At 37.8% G+C, this 25,969-nt stretch overlaps 1 long non-coding RNA gene across 1 annotated transcript in view; it reads left to right on the top strand.

Annotated features, from left to right (window-relative positions):
- LOC141276841 (uncharacterized) overlaps positions 1-25,969 on the top strand; it is a 318,458-nt gene that overhangs the window by 76,921 nt on the left and 215,568 nt on the right. The window lies entirely within an intron of this gene.

Here is a 25,969-nt window from a genome sequence, read left to right as displayed (position 1 = left end):
GAGGAACAAACCAGCTTAGTCCGAATGAGAAATTAATTATAACACCCAGGACAGAAAGTCCTTACCTTTAAGCCAGATTTTAAAATGCTGCTCCTCTCCAAAATTTAGGTCATTTTAATCTGCTTTTTGGTACCTTATATTTCTCTTTAAAATTCTTACAGATTTTTGAAATTTCATATAGAGAAGCTTCTCTATGTTACCTAGTGAAGGTTTGAAGGGCCACATTTTTTATTTGGTAATTCTCATTTCATAGTTGGGGAAACTGCAGCACCGAAAAGTTAAGTGAGTTCATCCAAGACATTCAATTACTGAACTTGGTACAGGAGGCCAAGGCTATATATAACTCTCAGCAGGATTCCGTAATCTAGCCTTGGCAATCCTCGGGGGATACTTCCCCTACTCTAGGAAGAATTAGTTATATACCCTTATTGAAGTCCCCCAACTGTGACTTCAGGTTGGCTTCGATTTAAGAGGACTGAGGGTAGGCTTAGAAAGTTACTGCATTAGTTCCCTAAAGAGCCTTATGGATGGATCTGTTGAAGAGAAGCATGGTGTAGTAGAAAGACCATAGGATTTAGAGTCAGAGCTGGGTTGGTTAGAATCCTGGTTCTGTTTTTTAATGACTGTGTTATTGAGGAAGAACTACTGAAATCTGCTAAGATTACTTCCCCATAGCCATGCCTAATGCACATCATAAAATGTCTATGATCCACTGGCTATGGTGAATTTTTTTTTTTTTGCGGTTCACGGGCTTTTCACTGTTGTGGCCTCTCCCCGTTGCGGAGCACCGGCTCCGGACGCGCAGGCTCAGCGGCCATGGCTCACGGGCCCAGCCGCTCCGCGACATGTGGGATCTTCCCGGACCGGGGCACGAACCCGTGTCCCCTGCATCGGCAGGCGGACTCTCAACCACTGCGCCACCACGGAAGCCCCCATATGGTGAATGTTTAATTGAAATGTTTCTTTCCTATCCTATTGAACTGCTCTGTCAATCCTTAGGTATCCTCTAGGCTGGTAGTCATTTGGGGGCCACAAGTGAAAATGTTTAACCCAAATCCTGGGGTAAATGCTATACGCTGGCCTCATTTTGGGCTTCGCACAACTAGTCTAGCTGGCCTTATGAACTCTTAAATCCCCTCCCACTGCGCTAAGAATTGATATTGATGGTTAAAGCCAACATCCCAAGCTACTTTTGTGCTTGGGCTATTTCAAAGGTAACAGCTGATCGGTGCCTCAAATAAAGCAGACCAAACCCTAAACAGCAAATCATCAGTTCTGTGCCCTGAAGGGCGGATGGTGAAAACTGTGAGCGAATTCTGAAAAGAGTTTTGAACGGGCTGTAGCTGTGCTAACCTATTCTGCTGAGTTAATTATTATTTTTTCAAATATATGGAGATACTGATGTGCTTAATAAAATATAATTAAGAGTGCTACTAAATTTCTATAGCCTTTTGTCTTTGTTTTAGCTCAACAGATACTAGAAAGACAATTACCTTCATGTGGTCGGTGAACCCTGAAACCGTTAAGGTTTTGTTATATGGTTTTGTTTTGGGGATGCTGTGGCATAACAGAGAGAAGCCTGGGCCTAGGATTTAAGAGATGCTGGTTTGGTTCCTGACCCTGCCGCTTCTAAGCCATATGATGTTTACCAGCTTTCTTTTCCCTTCTGCACTTTTTTTCCTCACTAGGGGGAATAACTTCATAAAAGCTTTTCAGTCATATCATTAACATTTATAGTATTTGAGAATATCTTGTAGTCTAAAAGTTCATTATCAAAATGATCTCACTGAAATACAGTGACATGCTTTATTTGGGACTAAAAAATTGAACAGGTTAAATGGTTTTGAAAAATTACTCATGTGTTACCGTAACACTTCAAAGACATTTTTATTGAATACTCCCCATGAGCTTTGAAGGCTAACTTGTTACTTAAGGAAATTCTAGTATCTTCAACATGACTATAAAATAATATTTTCAATGCAAATTGATTTTTAATACCTACATCAAACTTTTTCTTAGCCTTGCCCCTGGGCCTCTTGCTATTTTCCGTATGAACACACCATCCATAGATGGGCCAGACTTTGTCAGTGGCCCACATCTTAACATAAATATCGCTTGTTTACATTTGTACATGTACAGTAAATATGACTTTCTAATGTCTCTATTTAAAAGTCTTTAAGGTTGAGTGTAAACATTATAATCTAATAATTATCATTTGGAATTCACAGTGCTGGGGCAATCGATGAAGAAATTTGAGAAAGTATTACTTTCTTGGCATTCAGATACTGATGTCTTAAATATTTCAAATGCTCCCAGCACTTTACTTATATTAACTCAGTTAAAACTCATGACAACCCTCATGAGGTAGGTACAGTTATTATCCCCCATCATACAGCTTAGAAAACTTTAGCACAGAGAGATTAGTAATGTGGCCAAGGGCAGACGTTTCTAAGTGATGTAGCCAGGGTTTCCCTCAGTTTGGTTGCCGAGTCCATCCTCTTAACAGCAATGTTCTTACTTACTGAATCCTTATAATTGGCTGGATCCTGGGGGCTCTCGATTTCTACATTCATTATTGATAAAAAGCCACCATCCACAAAATAACCCAGCTGGTGAATGGAAGAGTTGAGGGTCTAATTAATTTCTGTCTAACTTCGATTAAGCCTGTGCTTATGTACGTATGTGCACTTAATAACAGCTTTGAGATATCCTTCACATACCAAAAAATCCACCCTTTTTTAAATCTACAATTCAGTAGTTTTTAGGATGTTCACAGTTCAACCATTACAGACATCTAACTTTAGAATGTTTTCATCACCCTCAAAAGAAACTCTGTTCCCATTAAGGGCTACTCCTGTTTCTCCTTCTGTCTAGCCCCTGGAAACCAGTAATCCTCTTCCTATCTGAATGGATTTGCCTATTCTTGAAGTTTCATATAAACAAAATTATACCATACGTGGTTTTGTGTGTGGGCATGTGTGTGTGGGCGTGTGTGTGTGTGACTGGCTGTATTCAATTAAGCATAACGTATTGAAGATTCATCCTTGTAGCATGTATCAGTACTTCCTTTTTATTGTCGAATAGTATTCCATAATATGGATATAAGGCACGTTGTTTATCCATTCATCAGTCGATGGACATTTGGTTGTTTCCGCTTTTTTCACTATCTTGAATAATGATGCCATGAGTATCTGCGTACAAGTTTTCATGTGGACACATGTTTTTGTTTCTTTTGGGTATATGTCTAGGAGTGGAATTTCTGGGTCATATGGTAACTCTATGTTTAACTTTTTTGAGGAATTTTCAGAAAGTCCACAGCAGCTGTGCCATTTTACATTTTGACCAGCAGTGTATGAGGATTCCAATTTCTCTACATCCTTGCTAACACTTGTTATTATTTGTCTTTTTGATTATAGCCAAACTAGTGAGTATGAAGGAGTATTGCATTGTGGTTTTGTTGTCCATTTCCCTGATGACTAATGATGCTGAGGATCTTTTCATGTGCTTATTGGCCATTTGTGTATTTTCTTTGAAGAAATGTCTATTCAAATCTTTTACCTATGTTTTTCTAGGTTATTTGTCTTTTTATTGTTGAGTTGTAAGAGTTCTTTATATGCTCTGGTTACAAGCACCTTATAAGATATAAAATTTGTAAATATTTTCTTTCCTTCTATGGGTTCCTTTATTTTTCTTAATGGTGTCTTTGGCACTCAGAGGTTTTTAATTTGATGAACCAAATTTATCTGTTTTTTTTCTTGCTTGTGCTTTTGTTGTCATATCTAAGAAATCATCACCTCACTCCAGGTCACAAAAACTTACTTCCATATTTTTAGAGGTTTCTAGTTTTAGCTCTTACATTTAAAACCTGTGTTGTTGTTTTTTTAAATTTATTTATTTTTGGCTGTGTTGGGTCTTCGTTGCTGCACGCAGGCTTTCTCTAGTTGCGGCGAGCGGGGGGCTACTCTTTGTTGCGGTGCGCAGGCTTCTCATTGCGGTGGCTTCTCTTGCTGCGGAGCACGGGCTTGAGGCGCGCGGGCTCAGTAGTTGTGGCTCACGAGCTGTAGAGCGCAAGCTCAGCAGTTGTGGCGCACAGGCCTAGTTGCTCCGCAGCATGTGGGATCTTCCCGGACCAGGGCTCGAACCTGTGTTCCCTGCATTGGCAGGCGGATTCTTAACCACTGCGCCACCAGGGAAGTCCCTAAAACCTGTCTTTTTTAAAACAATATTAAGTTGAAAATTTTTTTTTACCGAAGTACAAATTTTTAAAGTCGCTTCCGTTCTCAGTAATCAAGGGTCAAATATTCTGAACAACTACATTGTCCCTTATTAACTTTACAACGATTTTCTAAGTTTGAATGGAGCTTCAAAATTTGGGGTTTTGTGGTATCATACCATCCATTTTCTTTCTCTAAAAGGTAAGAAAGAGCCAACAAATTGGAGCAAGGCCTAGACTTTTGATTAGCTTATAACCTTTTCCCAGTGTAAGGCCTCTTGGCTTTGCATCTCCATTTACTCTTAAACTATGAGTGAGGTAAGCATTAGCAGATGTTCCCCTGATGCCTGGAGCTTGCAATAGGCGTGGCTCTTGATGCCTGGCATATCGAATGCCACTGATGTCTCTGTGGTGTACATCAGAATACCTGTCACTGTGAGTTGAGGCAGATAGAAAGGTTAACAAATTAGAACACTAATCATTTTCTCATGTTTAAATTAATCTTTTTGAACATGTCATTTAGAGATGCCCTTACCAATGATGAGATGTATGAAAGTGTGAATATTTCGAAGGGTGTTTTTAAGGGGTCAAAGCGACCCTATTGATTTATCTATGCGTTCTCAGCTTTAATTTTTTGTTGTCAGCCTATTTTAGTGACATCTCTGAGTGTCCATTTGGTATGTGAACTGGGAAAATGGTGTAGAAACTGATTGGGCGCTTTGAACCCTGGTTCTTGGGTGTAGCCCTGACTGATTGACAGGTAGTCCTTTGACATCCAAATTTTCTGTCTGTAAAACATGATAATTCCCTTTTCTAATCCAATAATATTATGTAGAGAATATATAGATTAAAATGGCTTTAATTCTAATGATATTCCTACAGAATAGCTTCCTTCTTCAAGCAAATCTTTATATCACAATATTATTCCATTTTGTTACCACACTAAATGCTTTGAAATTCCTATAAAAGAGAAAGTGTTATTTATTTTCATAGTTTTAAAATGGCATTAATTTTGACTAGAAGTGAATGTTCTAGTTTGGACTGCTAAAATACATACGTTTAGGATCCAGAAAATGATATTAAATTGCATTTTTTTTTTTTAAAAAATCACAGAGCACCTCAAAATACGACACCACATGGATACAGTCTTACATCCTTTCTCACAGATTATAGCCAACGATATGTCTTAATGCTTCTAGTCCTTTTAAAGCATTAAAAATAATAGCCAAAAGTTAGCATTCTGTAGAATAATAGAAGTGAGTGTCAAGGAATTGTACTTATTAAGCTTGTTATAACACTCATAATCTACATGAAAATATATATTTTTAGAAAAGGATCTTTATAAATTAAAAATATTAGGTCTGAAAGTCAATGATTCTGTAATTTCTATAATTATTTCAGAATTCCTTAATAATAATAACTTTCTTCAGTGAAATATAGAAATAATGATACACGTAGTATCAAATCAAGTAGTTTTCCCTCATTATCATTTCAGAGTAAAAATTTCTACATTTTTTTCATCTAAAGTCAGAAAATTCAAATGAGGTACATACAACTTGGTTGCCTCATAATTTGCAATGGAAAGCAGGATTATCTCGATATATTTTTAACCAGGGTGGTAGCAGACATATGAATTCCAGTCTAGAAACCTGCTGTACGTTCCACTATATTCAGTCCAGGATGTATAAAAATAAGCCTTTTTTTTAGTGCACACACACACATACACACAATGGCAATTGCAATGTACATAAAACCTGTCAAAGCTCCAATTTCCAATATTCCAATGAATATCAAAAGAGTCCAGTATTTCTGACTTTGACAAATTGCAGATGAGGTTTTATTCATTAAGAGGGGCTGCTAATGTTTATTTAAATGCAATTTACTGTTGCATTATTGATTAGCTACTGCAAAATTATCTTACAAGGAGCACGTGTGGCAAGAAGATTTCAGGTTGAGAGAGGATTTATCTAGGGAAGGCCTGTAGGCTCGATTTAGGCCCCAGGACATGAGAGTTTTAATTTATCTGGAAAGAAAGGCCTGGTGGAAGGTTTGCTTTGTTTGCATTTAGACAGCAGATGAAAGGGGTTTTGATGTTGAGCTGGGAGAAAATGGCTGCCACTCTTGTTATTCACACAGAGAATTCAGCAAAAGAAAAAAAATCTATTACCAGGCAAGATAAAACAAGCCTTTTCTTACCCTCAAATCATTTTTTCGAATCAAATACGTGGCTCTTGTTATCTTCCAAAGAAGAAATAAAATTTTTTAAATGTTGCCTGTTATCTAAAATCTTAAAATAATTTTCCACACTGCATTTATTACTAAACTTTCACTTTCTATTATGGTTCTATATACTTTGGTGGGGTCGTTGTGTCTGAAGTATTTTAAAATGGAATGTAACTTAATAAAAGAAACTATTCTAGACTTAAATATTTTAATAAAAATGAACAAACAACCTTTCATGTGCTCTTTCTGAAAAGAGCTGGTAGAAGCAGTATTTAGGCAGAAAGCCTATTAAACATACTAATAATACATTATTGATTCCGCGAGGTGGACACATTTGTCCTAAGAAATAAAGCTTTTTTGTGCTGATTTATGTTAGCTTAATCACTATGAATATACTAATGGGTAAGACAAAGCCATAAGGATTGTACTAGTAATCTTAATGTAACTAAGTTACATAATGTAACTAAGTTACTAATGTAACTAAGTAGCATGTTTCTATGCATGTCTATGAAAGGATCACAATTGGATCAAAAAGTTAGTTTAAATGAAGAAAATGAGTGCTAAGAAAATTCATGAAGTTTATAGAGAAAAATGTTCATCTCATAGTTTGTATATATTAAGCAAACAACATAAAAGTCTTACATTTCTTGCCCAGACAACTGCTGATTTATTCCCAGTAAATACTGAGATTTCATTTATTCAATCTTCTGTATACCCAGGGTGGAGATCAAGTTTGTAAAGGTAATTTGGGGATTTATACTTTTTTTTAATCATTTAAAGCTGAGAAATACATGTGGTGAGAACTGATGCTTAAACTCATAACGCTTATATGCTGGAGGTCAGTTATCAGTTTGTTATTCCTAAGCTTACCATGATAATTATTTTGAATGTATGTCAACCAACCACAAGAATTTAGAAAATGTCTCAACTGATCAGTAGAACATATGAATTGAATTTCAGTATGCAATGACGTGATACCTAAATCTGGACTCTGCAATGTTATCATTCAGAAGACATTTCAGCTGTCTTATTATTCTACAAAAATCAATTTCATAGGCAGCATTCTGCATTGAAAAAGCAGCAGAAAAAACTTTCTCTGTGTGATTTGGGGCCACAAATGAGAGTGACAGCAACAAGAATTATGTTTTCCTTTGGGGTTTACACCACTGGAGACACAACGATGATGGCTGTGTATCAATTCTGACAACCTGAAGGTTAATTACTTACCCCATATTTTGGGTCTGCCAGAATAGAATCCTGCTATGCATTTATTTACAGAAGTCTGAAGTATTCGCTATTTTTTAAACTTTGACTCGTAGTAATGCAACACTAATGACTTCATAATTGTTTTTTTTCCCCCCAGGTAATTCTTAGTTTTGATTTCCCTTTTAGTTAATTATCTCCTCTTTTTTTTCTCAAAGAGGTTCTTGCTATTTTTCCTTTTCACCATCAGTTCTTGGCAAACAACATAGCACTTCAGAACACTCAGAATGAGAGCAATGAAAAAATAAAGCAAGCTAGATAGTATGTGGTCCACTTCCAGATACACTAGCATGTTGCTCCATTAAGAGTATTTAAAAATTGCGATTTGTTATTATTCCAAGGTGAAACCTGGTACAAATTTGACTTACTAAGTAAAATCATTGGGAATAAGAAATCAAGAAGATAATTCTAAGAGAGATTCATTGAAGATGCTATTAATGAAACATGATTTATTGAATTACACTCGTTTTATTTAGGAAGGAGAAATGTGGTGGTGGCCATACTGATGCTGTTCAGACTGATATTTAACCTTTTTAAGCTCTCTGAAATTTTGTATAGCAAAGCGCTCTAAGTGGAAAAAAAAATAAAAGGAAAGGATGCTCCAAGTCAAGAATTAAGGGAGAAAATTTGGCAGCTTTAAGAAGCATTAGTTAATGTGCTCATAGCCTAAAACAAATAAAAGGATGACAAATGAGGACCAGCAAGTAAACGTATTACAAAAAAAGAATTTTTATTTGCGTATTACACTAAAAAATTTTTATTTTTATTTGTGAACTGCCAGTTTCCCCAAGCATGATATGGCGAGGGGAGCACATTCTCTAGCTTGGTGTATTTCTTTGGTCCTATGGACTTGTCACCCTTTGGAAGAGGGCCAGAGTGGGACCTTCTAAAGCCTTGCTCAGATAGAAGGATGGCACTTTGCAGCGTCATTTTCAGGCTTCTAATTTTCCTACTGTTGAATGACATCATTTTCCAATTTTTAGTTATTTGGTGTTATAATTTGTGTTGCAGTGAACATTCTTGAACATGCATCTTGATGCTCACTTACGAGGTTATACCTAAGAATAGAATTGCTGAATCATACTTTAGTATGAGCATCTTTGACTTTACCGTATTTTATAAAATGGTTTGGGGTATTTCCCTGTTCTGTGAAGTTCCTGTTCATGTCTTTTGCCCATTTTCTATTAAGTCGCTTGAGTTGCTCTTGTTGACTTGTAAGAGATTTTTCAAGGTCAGCATATACATGTCGTGTACATACATGATTAGTTGTGTACTATACAAGACGGCACATCCAAAGACACACTAGTTCATCTTTAATCCATTTTATTAAGTTATATGCTAGTGTGCAGGCAGGGATACTCCTGAAGCAATGGGGGGGAGTCCATTCCTCCAAAATCCCTCATGAGTACACATAACTATAAATCACATGTATGCAAACACTGAGCCATCTCCTGAGCCCTGGAATTCCCCTAAATGACTTCTCTCTCCTGCCTCCAGTCTTGGAGGGTCAATTCGCACCTCTGCCTAAAATGGGGGCCTCATCTAAGAGGTCAAAAGAAGGCATGCAGTGTGTGCATTGCTGGTATGTGTGCCCAGAATCTGGAGGAAGGCAAGGGTGTGTGTGTGTGTGCATGTAATTAGGTGAGAATGTGATGATATGGGGATATGAAGCCAGGGATGATGCCTACTGAGGTTGTTCAAGTTGTACAAAACTATACAAACAAACAATTTGAGTAACGATGCCTTTACCAATTTGTCCAGAGGCGCCATATGGACTGCTTGTGGCTGACCAAGATTGCTTATGCATTCTTATCTCACATTGTGGCTTATAGGTTGACTTTTTTATGTTGCCTTAAAGATGGACGTTCTCAATTTTAATGTAGTCAAGTTGATCACACATTCCATTTACAGCTTGGATTTTTTTTTCTCTTGTTTAAGAAATTCTTTTTTACTGTGAGGTCATGAAGTTATTTTCCTATATAGTTTTCTTTAAGTTTTATTGCCTTGTTTATTACATTTAAACATTTAATGCGCCTGGAATTGACTTTTGTGTGAGGTATGAGTTAAAGGTCCATTTTAATAAAAAATTCAACGAAATATCAGAAATAGCATTGAATTTATAAACCAATTTAGAGAGAATCCTTAGATTATATAGTCTTCCAATAAATTAACATGAGGTATACCTCTCTAATTATGTAAGTTTATTTTATTACTTATCAAAATATTAAAAAAATTTTTTCCAGAAATGTGTTGCACAGATTTTAAATTTATTTCTTGATACTTTATTGTTTTGATACTATTGTAACTGATGTGGGTTTTTTTTGTTGTTTTTTGGTTTTTGGGGGGTTCTTTTTGTGGTATGCAGGCCTCTCACTGTTGTGGCCTCTCCTGTTGCGGAGCACAGGCTCCGGACGCACAGGCTCAGCGGCCATGGCTCACGGGCCTAGCCGCTCCGTGGCATGTGGGATCCTCCCGGACCGGGGCACGAACCCGCGTCCCCTGCATCGGCAGGCGGACTCTCAACCACTGTGTCACCAGGGAAGCCCTGATGCGTTTTTTAAAATTACTTTTTCTAACTATATGGTTCTGACACATGGACATACAATTGACTTTTGTATATTGATTAAAAAAAAAAATCTGGCCAGGCTAATAGCCCTTCCCATTGATTCTAAATAGTTATCTAAAAAAATCATATCAAATAGTCATCTAAAGAATCGAGACCGTCTTGGTTCTTCCTTTCTAATATATTTCATTTCTTTTCTTGCCTTACTGCACTGTCTAGGATTGCCAGAATGTTGTTGAGTATAAGTGGTGGAAATGGACACCTTTTACTTGCTCCTGATGGTCACCACTCAAGTTTTACTATTAAGTATATGACATTCGATGCAAGTTTTGGGTAATGTTTATCAAGCTAAGCAAGTTTCTTTCCATTCTCGAGTGCTTTTATCATGAAATGGATGTTGAGTTTTATCAAATGCCTTTTCTCTGTATATTGAGACAAGCATATAAATTACCTTCATTAATCCATTAGTATGATGAATTACATCAACTGACATTTCTAATATCAAATAACTTTGCTTTGCTGGAATAATCTCAGCATAGGAATGACGAATTATCTTTTTTAAGATAACTCTATTGTATGCTTGCTCTCCATTGTGGTTATTTTTGTTCTTATCTTCATTTTTTTCTTCCTTCTTTATTCTTCATTTTTTGGTTTTATATGGTTTTTCTTTCTATATCCTCAGTGAGATTCCTGGTTCATTAATTTTCTCTTTTTTCTATAAATATTTGAAGCTATAGATACACCTTGTGGTACCAGTTTAACAGTATCTCACAGGTTTTCACAAGATTTTCATTAACATTTAAAGTAATTTCTAAATTTTTATTTATTTATTTGATACATTCATTAATTAGAAGTGTGTTCCTTGACTTCCAAGTTCTTTAAAAAGAAAAAAAAAACTTTTCATAGATACCTTTTGGTTATTGACTTCTAACTTATTTTCTCTGTTGTGGGAGAATATGGTTTGCATACTAATTTCTTGAAATATTTAAAGATTTGTTTTGTGACCCAGCTTATGATCAGCTTTCAAAAAATGTAACGTGTGAGTAGCAAATTTGTTGTACTGTTTTAGGATTAAAGATCTCTATATAGCCATTAGATAAAGCATATTAATGATTTCATTCAGAACTTTTATGTCCTTCTTGATATTTTCTCCCCTTGATCAATTAGCTACTTAAAAAGTTGTATCAAAGCCTTTCAATTTGATGGTGAATTTGTCCACTTCTTACTCAAATTGCTATTATTTTTACTTTAGTATTTTAAGGTTATTTCAGTAGGTACATATAAGGTCAGAATGTCCACTTTCTGGAGAGTTTTTATCATAATGGATGTTGAGTTTTGTCAAAAGCTTTTTCAGCATCTGTTGAGATGATCATATGATTTTCATTCTTCTATTTGTTAATGTGGTTTATCACATTGATTGATTTGCAAATATAGAAACTTCTTGCATCCTGAGATAAATCCTACTTGATCATGGTGTATGATCCTTTTAAGGTATTGTTGCATTGGGTTTGTCAATATTTTTTTGAGGATTTTTGTGTTTATGTTCATCAGTGCTATTGTCTTGTAATTTTATTTTTCTGTGACGTTTTGTCCAGTTTTGGTGTCACGGTAATGCTGGTCTCCTAGAATGAGTTTGGAAGCATTCCATCCCCTTCAATTTTTGGAATAGTTTCAGAGGATATGTTTTAACTCTTCTTTAAATGTTTTGTAGAATTCACCTGTGAAGTTGTCTGGTCTTGGACTTTTTTGTTTTGTTTGTTGGAAGTTTTTTAAAATTACGGATTCAATTTCATTACTAGCCATCTGTTTGTTCATATTTTCTATTTCTTCCTGATTCAATCTTGGAAGATTGTATGTTTCTAGAGATGTAATCATTTCTTCTAGGTTGTCCATTTTATTGGTGTATAATTGTTTATAGTCATCTTTTATGATTTTGTATTTCTGTGATGCTGACTATAACTTCTCCTTAATTTCTAATTTTATTGATTTGGCCCTCTTTTTTTCTTGATGAGTCTGGCTAAAGGTTTATCATTTTCTTCTGTGTTTTCAAGGAACTAGTTCTTAGTTTCATTGATCTTTTCTATAGTTTTTTAGTATTCATTTCATTTATTTCTGCTCTGGTCTTTACTATTTCCTTCCTTTTACTAATTTTGGGCTTTATTTGTTCTTCTTTTTCTAGTTCTTTTAGGTGTAAGTTTAGATCATTTATTGGAGATTTTTCTTGTTTCCTGAAGTAAGCTTGTATTACTATAAACTTCCCTCTTAGAAGTTTATATGACTTTGGCAGATTAGTAACTGGGTGTGGCCCAGACTCCTTTCAAATTACTGCCTCTGCACTGGGAGTCAGAGTGTGTGAGGTTTTGCATGCACCCTTTGGTCTCTCTTTCCGACAGTCCTCTGGCTCTCCTGTGAGCAAGCCCCACAGGCCATCACAGCCAGACATTCTGGGGGCTCATCTTCTCAGTGCATGTTCCCTGGGCTGTGGAGCCCAATATGGAGCTTGGGCCCCTCACACCTCGGGAAGAAACTCTGCAGTTGTGATTACGCTCCCATTTATGGGCCGCCTACGCTGGGGTGTGGGTCTTGACTCTATGGCATCTCTGCCCCTGCTATCTGTCTTGTAATGGTTCCTTCCTTGTATCTTTATTTGTGGAAAATGTTTTCTGCTAGTTTTTAGGTCATTCTCATAGATGGTTGCTCTGTAAACAGTTGTGACTTTGATGCGCCCATGGGACAAGGTGAGCACAGGGTCTTCCTACTCCACCATCTTGGCCACACCCTCCTAAACAAAGTGTTTAATCTGTCATACTGCCAGAAATAGAAGTTCTTCAAAATGCGTGCTGGGTGTATGTATGTGTGTTTACTGGTTAAACATGGAAAGAATAAAAATTTGATTGAGTTTTGCTATGTTCTAAGCACTATGCACCCAATGATTCTTAAGTAAAATCGCTATGATTCTTGTCCTCGCAGAGTCACTAACGTAAAGGCCAGTCCAGGAAGAAAAACTACCAAACAAACAACCAAATAACTGTTAATTTCCTTTCCCCACTTCCACCTGGTTGTTCTGATAAAGCTTCTATATGTTCCTCTTTCTGTTACATTTACTCTTTTCCATATTTATTCTCCTATCATATATGTATATTCTATACATTTTCAAAACTTGGGGCAAATAATATTTTATTTTCTACCCACCATGTATGATCTGCTTTATGCCCTTCCCTAAAGCAGGTTGAAATCAACTTCAAGGGGACACTGGATGTAAAAAAGAGTCCAGGTCATGGTAGGCCTTTGGCAGCAGGAGACTGAGTCAGGGAAAGCTTCTTCTTCATCCTAAGAGCTGGGTTTCTGAGCTGGTTGCAGAGCTGTTATTCAGAAGGTATGGACTGTACCCTGGTACTGTCTTTCATAGCTGGTGTTCTAATTTTAGAGCGTCTGTCCTGATTGGTAGATGCTCCTGTTATTCTAGCTGTTGAGTATTTTGACTATCATCCCTGACTGTGTGAATCTGAGATCCTTTTTAGTGCCACTTTACACCACTCACATCCTCAAAGCCCCAAATCAGCAGGAGAGAACACACTCTGCTCCTCCTTGACCACATGTAAAACATATAGCATATGTCAACATGTGAGTTGATCATAGCATCTTCTCTATCCTTTTGGTAAAGAACAGGATTCATCTACAGGCGAGCATTATTTATGAGTGTGCCCTTACATAAAGGCAGCTTACCTCCAGGCTTCCAGATCTGACTTAGACTTAGCATCAGTCTGGTCCTTTGTGTTTTAATTCCCACGCTTGGGATTGACCGCTGTTTTCCTGGGCCACACATCTGCAGGACCCTTCTTCTTTACTACTCTTATTCGGCTTCTTCACAGTGACAGTTTCTTAGCCATTGCTTTCCTCATCCCCGAGAGCCAGAAAGAATGCTGTGCGTGTCCCTCTGTTCTGAGCTTCTAGACTTTGTTTTTTGAAACAAGATGTTTGCCTTACTTCCCAACTTTGTTTTAATTTCTGTGCTTTTATTCAGGCCATTTTTTTTCTCTCTGCTCCAGATTTAACTTTACTTCTGTTTTTTCATATACCAAGGATTGAAGTGGAAAGGTCTGAGTTAAAAGCCTCTCCAGTTTAGAATTCAAGTGGACAGAGTATTTTTCATGGGAAAGTTTATTTCTCAGCTTCTAGTCCAGTATTCCGTGCACTACGTCAGTGAGGTAATGCCGCATTTATATAAACTTCTCAAAGCTTCTTTTTTAAAAAAAATTTTATTTTATATTGGAGCATAGTTGATTAACAATATTAGTTTCAAGGTGTACAGCAAAGTGATTCAGTTATACATATACATGTATCTATTTTTTTTCAAATTCTTTTCCCATTTAGGTTATTACAGAATATTGAGCAGAGTTCCCTGTGCTCTACAGTAGGTCCTTGTTGGTTATCTATTTTAAATATAGCGGTGTGTACAAGTCAGTCCCAAACTCCCAGTCTGTCCCTCCGGCCTACCCTTCCCCCCCACCGGTAACCATACGTTTGTTCTCAAAGTCTGTGAGTCGGTTTCTATTTTGTAAATAAGTTCAGATAAATTCTCTCAAAGCTTCTAATTCTTTTATGAGAATGAAGAACAAAGGGCACAGTTTAAAAAAATCCTTTCTAGAAGGCAATGTCTGGAAAAGTCAAGCTTGCAATCTGTCGATTTATATTCATTGAGGTTTTAAAATTGTTATGAGACACACTTAAGTTGCTCATATGATCAAGAAATCAAATTCAGGCATTGAAAGCAGAAAGTTTTTCATATTTATGTATTTAACAGGTGTTCATTTCTCATAGTTGGGTATACACCTGCACTGCTATGTTTTTTATCCTCAAAGTAGTTCAGGAATGCTCTACTCTTTTTTTTTTCTTTTGGGGTATTAAAAACTAATTTGTGGAAGAATAAACAATTTGGAAAGATGTAAAGAATAATGTATGAAGAACATTTAGAATATGTCAGTGTGGATCACGGGGAGGGAAACGTAATACCCTGTCCACACACAGTGTCTGTGAAAATGATAGAACTTCAGAGTTGAGTTGTACATTCCAGTGAAGTCTTCTCACATAACCCTGTACCTAACCATGGCTTCCTATCTGCACTGTTTTGGTTCTGTCGCTATTGACTAAAGATAGGATTGGCTGGACTTCCACTCTTCTGATAAATTTTTGGTGCTCTCCCCTGTGTTGAATCAAAATCTACCTTTTTGTAACTAATCTACTAATCGACTAACTTTCTTCTGTTCTTAAGTTTATTGAGCGTCAACCACATATCAGGTTGTATGTTCAGATGTATGGATACAGAAATGAATGCAACACATCCCATTTTCTGGAAAAACTTCAGTCTAGATGGAGAAACATATATATAAGCAAATAATTAGAGTACAGGAAACCATGCTAATAGAGGTGCTGACAACAGTGTTGTGTGAGCACAGTCCTTTAAGCCGTTCATCATATGATGTGGTTTCCAGGCCCTTTATCATCATAATGAAAGACTCTTCAAGTAAAGGTTGAAGAGATCTTACAAATTACCTTCTTATGTGAGGCGACTCTTCTGAGGCATCAGTTATAGTAAGTATGGCAATAATTAGGACTCAGCTTCAAGGTGATTCTGGATAGAAATAAGTAGTAAAGTTTCAGTCAATCCTGGATTATCAGATCAGAATAGGTATTTGAATGCATAAATGTAATTTGTGAATAGTCATTGGCTCTCAGAAATAAGTTAATAATGATGTTTGTCTATTCAACAGAAGAAATTTCCAAAGTTTAACTTTTATTAATGTTAATTAATGCATCACCCATACTCAGAGTTCTAGAATTTTCAAAATGCTTCTAGCTACATTGATTCCTTGTAATTATAGTTACTTCTCCTTCTGCTTTGATCTATGATTTCTAGTTCAGAAGTTTACAGGGATTTATATCGTCTGTTTTGTTAAATTGATCTGGAGTAATTGTGTACATTCCCTTATTCCTTTCATTTTAAGGAGGTGGAGGTGACTTAGTATTTGGGACCTGAATTCAGTGTGACTTTTAGAATGTTACTTGATCTATGGTTTGCAGTACCTTATCTTATAAACAAAAGAAAAAAAAGGAAGAGCTTCCAAATTGTGCAGATGATTCTCTTTTCACAGAGAGTTTTGCTTTGTACAGTGTTGTAACTGGGGATTTTTTGGAAATACTTGGAAGAATTTTAAGTAAAGTCTTGTGTTTATGTGTATATTACGTGCATTCTTCTCGGGTTGTCATCCACAGGATTTATCAAACACTCGATTGAGGCTGTGTACCTGGAAACATTCGCAAATCCCAGCAGTAGATCCTTCTTGCTAAAAATTCATGCAACCATACCAAATGATAATGTTCCCAAAGCCATGAACATGCTTTATGTCCTTCATTATGCCCTGTCATCCCTGCCATAAATAGCATTATATATTACTTTAAAAATGGATTCTCCCAGAAGGGATTAAGTAATAAAGGTCATGTTTGTGCATCACTTCATGGTGATGTCATGGTGCACAAAGAGATAAATACTCTTTTGTACATCAAATGTTTATCAAAATTTTCCTTTTGATTAGTTTCTGTGTTCTTTATTTAAATAGAGAGTGCCTGTGCCTTAGACTTGCTCTGTACAAGGGGAATCGTCTGGACAATGAACTAGGAATTTAAGGAAACCACACAACCTCTTGGGGCCTTGGTTTTCTCATATGCAAAATGAGGTAATCAACAAAAGCCACACTGAGATACCTTTCAGCTCCTTCATTCCATGTGTCTTTGTCAAAGTTTGGTCCAAAGCTTCTTCTCAGGAGAGCAGGTCCATTTATTATACCTGCATGCCAGGAGGGTTGGCGTGTTTCCCCACCAACTGCAGTTATGCCCCCAGTCCCAGTGTCCAGGCTGTGTGTTGGTGATCCTTAAAGTGTTTCTTCCTGCTGTGAGGACCCCACCTTAGTTAATCTTACAAGAACAGTTTGCCCTGAACTGGCGTTCATTCATCTTCTCTTTACCCAATTCTTGGCTAGAAGAATTATGTTAATCCTTGCTTTAGTGCTGTTAACCTGGCTAGGTTTTAAGATATTTTAGTTTTCCTGTATTATCATGTGATGTAGAGTAAGTAAATCATTGTTTAGAGTGTGCTTCTTGGGTGACATTAAGCTTCCGAACAAAAGAAATTCTGTTTAAAAACTCAGGAATTAACTTGATTAAGAATTCCAGACCCTTAGAAGGCTTGAGTCTATCACTATTGCCAGATTTGATTTAGAAGCTGCGTGTCCTGGTGGAAGAATGATTGAGTTGGGGATTCATGGTATAGGCTAGTCATTGGGCAAGTCCCTCATTAGAGCCTTAGCCTCTTCATTTATCAGTATGTTGAACCAAATGATCTCAAAAAGCCATGCCAGTAGGAAATTGCCTGCTTTTCCAGCAGTTTAATTAATAAGCTATTTCTTCCTGTTCTTCTTATATTTTGTAGCAGGATGGAACCTTCTGCTGTTGTCACTTGAGAGCCTTCAATAAGACCTAGAGTTTTCTCTGATAATGCCATGATATCAAGTATGCAATGTGTTCTTCCCCACCTTTCCCCAACCTGATCCCCCAAAGTTTTCCCCTCAATTTGTTTGACTTGTTAATTCCTCTATTTCTTTTAACTTTAAAATTGGTTGCATAAATGGAAATTGAAGCCACAGTACAAGCCCAAAACACGCTAGGTCAATATAAGCTCATTTTCTTCAGGACTACGCAGGTAGGCTGGTAGTTTTCTCTGGCTCAGGAGTGGGGACTTTCTTGGTGTGGATCTCTTCATGGATTCCGTTCAGCACTCCACACCGCCTGATGCAGTACCCACCCTAGAGCTGAAATCACAGGCTGGATTTTTATTATGATGGGATCATCTGCTATTGAAATAAGATATTGCTGTTCCATTTGTAGCCTGCCACCTGATAAATGCTAGATTATGAGTCAGAATAATAAGCACAGAGGTGTTTTAGTAGGCCCCAAAGCTTCCCATTGTCTAATGTTACATCTGTCTTTTTAAGAGTATTCTCAAAGGAAAACAAAATTTGAATGTGTGCCTGTGTACTCATGGTTTCTGGAAATGGCAGCCCCCATCCATTTTCTTTTTAAATAAAGGCTTTCTGTAAGCGGTTTACATAACCAGTTATTTGGCTTGAAATGGCCTCCCCATGAAAATGCCTGCTTTAATGTCAAGTCAGGGAATAGCGAAGCTTTGTTGGAGTCCCAGTGTCTAGCAGATATACTATAAATTTAATTTCATGGCAAAGTGAAGTCTATTACAGAAAATCAGAAAGAACTACCTTCTCAGCAAGGCCATCTCTCTTTTTTTATTGAGTCCTTTTTGTGTAGCTTTTCCAAGATTTGTCCACACCTGCCAATAAAACGGGGCTCTTTGTTTGAGGGCAATACTGACAAATTAACCAGCAAACATATTTCCAGGGGTGGGTGGGGACAGAAGTTCAGGAGGGGGCCATAGCTGCTACCTGTTTTACTATATCTGTAACTGAGGAGTTCAGTCTTGTGAACAATTTTTATTCTACTAAATTGGAATAGCCTTGGTTCTCTCCTTGGTTGTTTTACATATTTGTCAGTGAAACCGGGACATTTTTACAAATTTTTCTGCTCAAAGTATAAGCCACAGAGGGAGCACGATGACGTGGATATTAGAACCACACTGTCTTGTAGGAACCTCAACACTCCAAGACTGGTTAAAAACTTTAGAGCTATATCTAGTGCTTCTTAATTGATGTTAACTGATTTGTTGTTATGTGGTATAACACATTAATTAAAGATCTCCTGGGTACTCTGAAGAATAGCTGATGACTTTTAAGTGGATGACTTGGCCAACAACCATTCTTTTCATAGGGTCAACATAAAATCTTTCTTGGGCATTTGAAAAAGAATGACATTCATGTATAATGTAAAAGTGATGAGCTGACGCTGTCATTATAAAAACCTCCGGAACTGGGGGTTTTGAGAGATTTTCTTTCGAAAATTACCATGAAATACAGTTCTAAGTTTCTCTAGTACTTGCAGAGGTGAACTAGACAGCATATTGAATATGAAAAGAAAGAATCACCACCATCACCACAATTTTCTTGTGACAATGTGACTGATTAGGAGTTTAACTAGATGTTACTTCATTGAAGTCTGGTTGTTCAGTTTAAACTCAGATCAATTTCTTGTGAATTCTTTATTAATCAATTCTCTGTGAATATCTGTGATGCTGTTGGCAGTCTTCTAAATTCTGTGAAATACAGAAGTAATAAATATGGCCCCTATCCTTAAGGAACTAATGACATATTCAGTGGTCTCTATAGATTGTTTTTTTTTTAAGCAGTGGATTCTTCCAGGAGTTTTACAGTTTCAGGTCTTACGTGTAAATCTTTAATCCATTTTGAGTTGATTCTTGAGTATGGTGAATGATAAGGTGCCAATTTTATTCTTTTGTATGTGGATATACAGTTATAGCAAAATTGTTTTATGTCATTTTCTCATATGTAAAGAGATGGAAATAAAATATACTTCCATAATAATGTTTCCCTTTATTAAATTTTGGCACAGTATTCATAAATTTACTATTTTACCATTTTTAAATGTATATTTTAGTGACATGTATAATTCGGTACATTCACATCACCACCGTCCACCTCCAGAACTTCATGATTTTTCCAAACGAAAACTCTGTATCCATTAACCCATTCACTTTTAAAGAAAAACATATTTGGAATTTTCCATTCTGTTTCAGTATTTTCCAAGCAACCTTTTGATAGAACTAGTCTTCTAATAAAAAAGAGGAAAGAACAAATTTATTCTTGACATGTTATTAACTGCTGGTTCATCTGATAAATGGAACTTAATTCTCAAAAGTGGCCTCATTGGGAGCGTAAACTAATCAGTTGAACTAACTAGCCACAGAGTGAAACATTTTCCCATGCCAGATAATCAATGTTGAACAACAGAGTTTGGTTTTACAGGACTCAAGAAACGGAGGCCCAGAGAGCTGGAGTGACTGCCCCCTATTTGATAGTTATTTGAGCAATATGACTAAGTCTCCTATCTAGAACTAGAATGTAGAGCTGAAAAAATAGATGGGTACAAATTACAAATTACTGCGTTGGATACAGAACCCAGATGATTGAAAGTGTTAGAAGGGCCCTTACAAAGTACCCTACTTGTCAGTGGAGCCTGACCCACCTTTGACTTCCTATGTCCTTGTATGCAGATATAGTGAGAGGTTTGAGAAGCCATTGTCCTGGGTGAAACGTGCACGTTAAGTGTGCTTGAGTGTTGGGAATAGACCCTACGGAACATCCGCTTATCCAAAACCTGCCCTCATAGACACTCTAGTTGACCAGAGGTATATGCACGGGCATATGTCCTAGTAACAGTATCACAACTAGCAAGTATTTGTAATCGTAGAACTTTGGAGCTGAGAGGGACTTCAATCAGCCAGGTTTTTGGGATGCTAATAAATGGTCTCTGAAAAAATTGGGGGAAATTATAGGGTAAAGTTAATTTGTCTTCTTGTTTTTAAACGGCTGGGCATCTCAATATCTTTATTGTCAACATGCACTTGAACCTTTACAACAGGTTATGATAAGAAACATTTCCTAAACTTACATGGCCTTGAAGGCAACTTTCTTTGGGAGCATCTTTAGGAACTAATCTTCCAAGAAACCCTAGTCTATTCCGATAGCTGTATCCTGCCAGGAGTCATGATAATCTTATTCCTCATGCTATCACTTACTTTTATGTCTATAATCACCTTAAACACATATAAATGTGTGAAGTAGGTAGGAATCATTGTTTATCCTGAGACAAAAAGTAATTTGTATTAACAGCGAATGAAATGTCCTTGCTTATTAGAATTTGACAGTTTGAAATTCTGGCCTAAATGCATAGCTTGGTTCCTTAGTTGGTAGGTTGCTTTTGGCTGCTTAATGTAACAAAATATCCAAACTTCAAGGGACTTTAGCAGTAAGAATGAATTACTCTCTACATAATAAGGAGTGGGCTGTGGAGCAGCTCAGCGGCTCATTGAAGTCAGTAAGGACTCGGGCTCTCGCCATCCTTCAGGTCCACATTCCTCAGTGTGACAGTGAGGTTACGACTCACGGTGGTCAAGGTGGCTGCAGCAGCCCCAGGCATCACGTCCTTCCAACCATGTCGAATATGGAGCTAAGCATCTCTCAGGAACTCTGCGCTCTATCCTTCATCCCCCATCACTCAGCAGATTTCCCTGCAGGCCCTTTGAACTGCAGTGGGTCACATGCCCAGCCTCTAGCTGCAAGGGAGGCTGAGAAAGTGAGTATCTGGCCCTTCACTCTCCATCCTAGGTGCTGTCTCTGCCAGCAGAACGTCAGGGGAGGATAGCTGTGTCCTGCGTGTGTTTTTAGTACGTATATTTAACTCTCATTTCTCTGTGGCTATGTGCTGATCTTCTCTTGCCGCAAAATGTCTTTGTTCAGTACTTTAAAATGAAATTACATACTGAAATACTTTAGAGCAACTCTATGCACACAGATTTATTGGAGAAAATGCAGGTATTATAGAAGGGAAGACCCTCTTGATATGCTTGAGTCCCGTAATTATCGTGAGAGGATTGTTTTCTTCTTCACTAGTTTATTTTAAATTAAAGACTTTCTAGCAGGATTATAGACCCTAATTTCAAAGAAAGCTATTGTTTTTAGGGAAAAAGTGAGGATCCATCAAAGGCTGGCTTTTTAAATGCTCTTTCTTCCCTTGCGCTGTTCCAGTTTGGCTTCCTCTTGTCCCCTGCATTTTATATTCCTAGCTGGGCTCCTGGATTCTGCTTTACGCGTGACAGTCTGGAAGGCTACTGCCTTCTTCTCTTCTTCCCACTTATGAGAGATAAATAGAGATGGGTGGACAGATCATAGGTTCCAGAAAAGATGTGCCTCATTGTGTTGCTCGTGTTTGTCTGTTTGCTTCTCTTTAGCCCAGCTTGGAATTTATAGATGTCAAATTTGGGCAAATTTGCAGGATAGAAGCCAGCTCCTTGGTCTCCCCCCATTCTCAACTTCATATGCTTTTCTTTAAAACCTCTCTGCAGTTAAACCCGAGTAGAAAATGAAGTGCAGCGAGGAGACGTGGTTAAGTGTAATCTGAGGATGGACAGGTTCGTTTGTGAATCTGGTGAGAGGTACAGCTCATGCATGTGGCATGTATGAAATTGCCACAGACTAAGTGTCAGGGGAGCCTACGCTATTTGAGGTGTCAGTGGAAAGAGTCCTTGTGGTCTCTGAAAATCTACGACTCATTTTCAAGTATCTTCTTGAGGAGACTTGGAAAGAGGGGGGAAGCAAGACAGACTAGATTGTGGAAGCAGGAAAACAATTAGGAGGTCAGCACAATCCCAGTTGAAAATATGGGGGTGGCTTAGACCAGGTAGTCAGATTCTGGATATAGACTGATACGACTGGATATAGAGCAAGCTTACTATACCAATGGGTTCCATTTAAGTGTGAAGGAACGAAAGGCATAAAGGGTAGCTCAAGGTTTTTGACCTGAGAAATTAGAATATCCATGTTAAGAAATTAGAATATCCATCGAATTTACTTGATGGAGACTTGTGGACGAACACTTATGCAGCAAAATCAGGAATTCTGCCATAGACACATTAAGGTCGAGGAGCCTGTTAGATGCCTAAATGGAGATGTAAAATAGGCAGTTGCACATAGAAGTCTGGAGGTGAGGGCGAGGTGAGGTCTGGGCTGGAAATGCAAATTTAGAAGTCATTAACATATGGATAGTATTTTCAAACATGAGACTAGATAGTGTCACCCAGGCAGTGGTGTCCATAGGGAAGCCAAAAGATCCAAGGACAGAGGTGGAGTAATCAAACCTTCAGAAGTTGGAGAAATTAGTAGCAGTGAGTACAGAAGACTGAGGAGTGGCCCGAGAGGGTAGTGTCTCAGAAGCCAAGTGCAGTGTTTGGAGAAACAGGGAGTGATCATCTGTGACAAAGCTGCAGATGGATTGAGAAGGATGAGGACTGAAAATTGGCCATTCAATTCAGTATCAGAGAGGTGGTGTCGATAAGAGCTATTTTGGGTGGAGTGGTAGACAAGAGCGTGAGAGTCATTTGTTCAAGAGAAATTTGAAGGTTGTTACTAGAGTTGGTGATTATGAATGACATTTCGAGGGCATTTATTGTGAAGAGGAGCAGAGACATGTTTCGACAGCTGGAAAGTCAACCGTGAGGTTTCTTGTTGTTTATTTGTTTGTTTTTTAAGGACTGGGAGTATTCATCATGTGATATCCAGAGTAGAGATAAAATAGTGTAGTAAGATTCAAAAGTCATTTGAAGATAGCTTCAATAAGATTCGGTGACCTCTTTGCATGTGGAAGGGAATGAAGTAATTGGAGAATATGCCAGTATTTCTAGTTTGAGAAATGTGTGAATAGTACCAGCTTAAAATTAGTAATTTGAGAGAAGAGTTTTTCTGATTTATCCTGAACTTTCATTTCTTTTTTTTTTTTTTTTTTTTGGCGGTACGCGGGCCTCTCACTGTTGTGGAGCAGAGGCTCCGGATGCGCAGGCTCAGCGGCCATGGCTCACGGGCCCGGCCGCTCCGTGGCATGTGGGATCTTCCCGGACCGGGGCACGAACCCGTGTCCCCTGCATCGGCAGGCAGACTCTCAACCACTGCACCACCGGGGAAGCCCCCCAATTATTTTTAATGTGTTAATAATATATGAATACATTGTAAACAGATATGAAGTAGTCTACTCCTGTCCAGCTGTCATTTTTAAGTAATAAGTCATCTGTATGACATCTGCACTGGCAGGATTGTTTGAAGGAAAATAACAAATAGATCTCAGTGGGAATCGAGTAGAATTAGTATTTTCTCCTACATGTATTCTGTGTTTTGTTAAAACTAACTCTTGAGACTAATTATGATCTTAATGGACATTCAGACTTTCAACTGCATGTAAATATTTGAAAAGGGAAGAGAAGGAGAAAAAAAAAAAGAGTCCATCAGGCAATCATGTTTGATATATCAGGGCTATCACTTCATTTTGGGAGGATGCAATTATATGGAAAGCAAATAAGAGAAACGGTGTCAGGAAATGCTAAAAGACATTGAAGTTCCCATGTACAGATATTCATACTTGTTCATAATCATCTCATGTATATGAAAGAAAACCCCTCCTCCAGCAGCCTCACCTGGCTCCTAAGATACATTTTCTTTTTGTGATTCTGTCTGCTTCAAGATACTCTTGCTGTTCATTTTGACAAGATTCCGTTTGTATAAAAAAGTTTAGCCCTTGGGGAAGGGAGGTAAGGAGAAAAGCACAGAGTATGATTTGCTTCGTATGCTACCTACTGCTAAGAATGTCTTGGTCCACAGAAAATAATTACCTTCCCCTTGTCCAATTCAGTAGAAAGGAGACCACATGCTAAAGCAATGTCTAATCTTCTTAAAGGCCAGTGACAGAACAATGGTCGCGGAGTCCTTTTGGTTTCAATTTTGATCTGTTTGCAACATCCAGCACCCTTAATCATGCCTCCTTTCGAAAGTTTCTCCTCCTTAGTTATTCCCAGGCCACTCAGTCTGCAATTTGGGCTCTTCTTCTTCACTTAACTGTGAATTTCATCATTTCCCCAAAGGGCCATGTGCCCTGACCCACTGCCCTTCTCATTTTTTATAGTCTCTCTGGTGACCTTGTCAAACCTCCACTAAGCTGGGCTACGTATCCTGCCCAGATCTCTCTGTGCATCTAAGATTTCTTTATCTATCTACGTCATTAGTATCCAAAACGTAACATTCATTGTTTTGCTCCAGCAACCTGCTTTTCCTAGAAGCCTTCTTTTTGTGAATGTTTTCCAACAACTACCCCATCACCCAAGGAGTTATCTTTGACTCTTCCTTCTTCTCCCACCTAATATGTCACGGCGCTCTTTAGATCCCGTCTTCTCGTCTTCTCGATATCTATCACCACTACCATCCCTCCTTTTCCCATGCTCACTACCACTGCCTTAGTTCTGGCTCTAATCACTAATTTCTTGCCTTACTTTGCCACTAATTGGTCTTTCCAATATTGTCCTCTGATCCATTCCTTATATTACCAGAGGAGTAATCTTTCTAACATGCAAAATGGGATCGTGTTACTCTCTGCTTAAATCCTTCATTTGTTTCCTAGACCATTCAGAAAAAAAAAAAAAAAAAAAAATTAAGAAATGTTGGCTTAGCACACCAGATAGTGAATAATCTGTCTTTCGTCCACAGCTCTGATCTCATTTCCTTCCACCCACCCACACCTTCCCTTTGCTCCAGCCATACCTACTTATAGGCTGCTCCCTGAATATATCATGCCACATTCTGTTAGAGAAATGCTTATCCTCATCCTTCTCTACTTAACTCCAGGTCATATTTAAAATTTCAGCTTGTGTCTTCTGCTCTTGAAAGCTTATAATGGTTAAGAGAGTTGCTCAAGATTGGGCAGTAAATCTAGCAAAGAAAGTAAGCTTGGAAGCAGGTTTCTGATCATTCAGCGAACACATACTGAGCACCTATTACGAAGTTTTAAAATGGAATGACCTGTGCCTCATGCCTTCCATCAACTGACAGTTAAGTGAAGCAGGCAGAGAAAGAAATCAACAAGAGGCATTGCATCCCAGTGGTTAAGAGCATGGTCTTTGGAGGCAGACG

Source organism: Tursiops truncatus, chromosome 17, assembly GCF_011762595.2.
Source record: "Tursiops truncatus isolate mTurTru1 chromosome 17, mTurTru1.mat.Y, whole genome shotgun sequence".
NCBI classification, from domain to species: Eukaryota; Metazoa; Chordata; class Mammalia; order Artiodactyla; family Delphinidae; genus Tursiops; species Tursiops truncatus.
The sequence above is the reverse complement of the archived record's forward strand: the minus strand, read 5'-3'. Positions and strand labels throughout refer to the sequence as shown.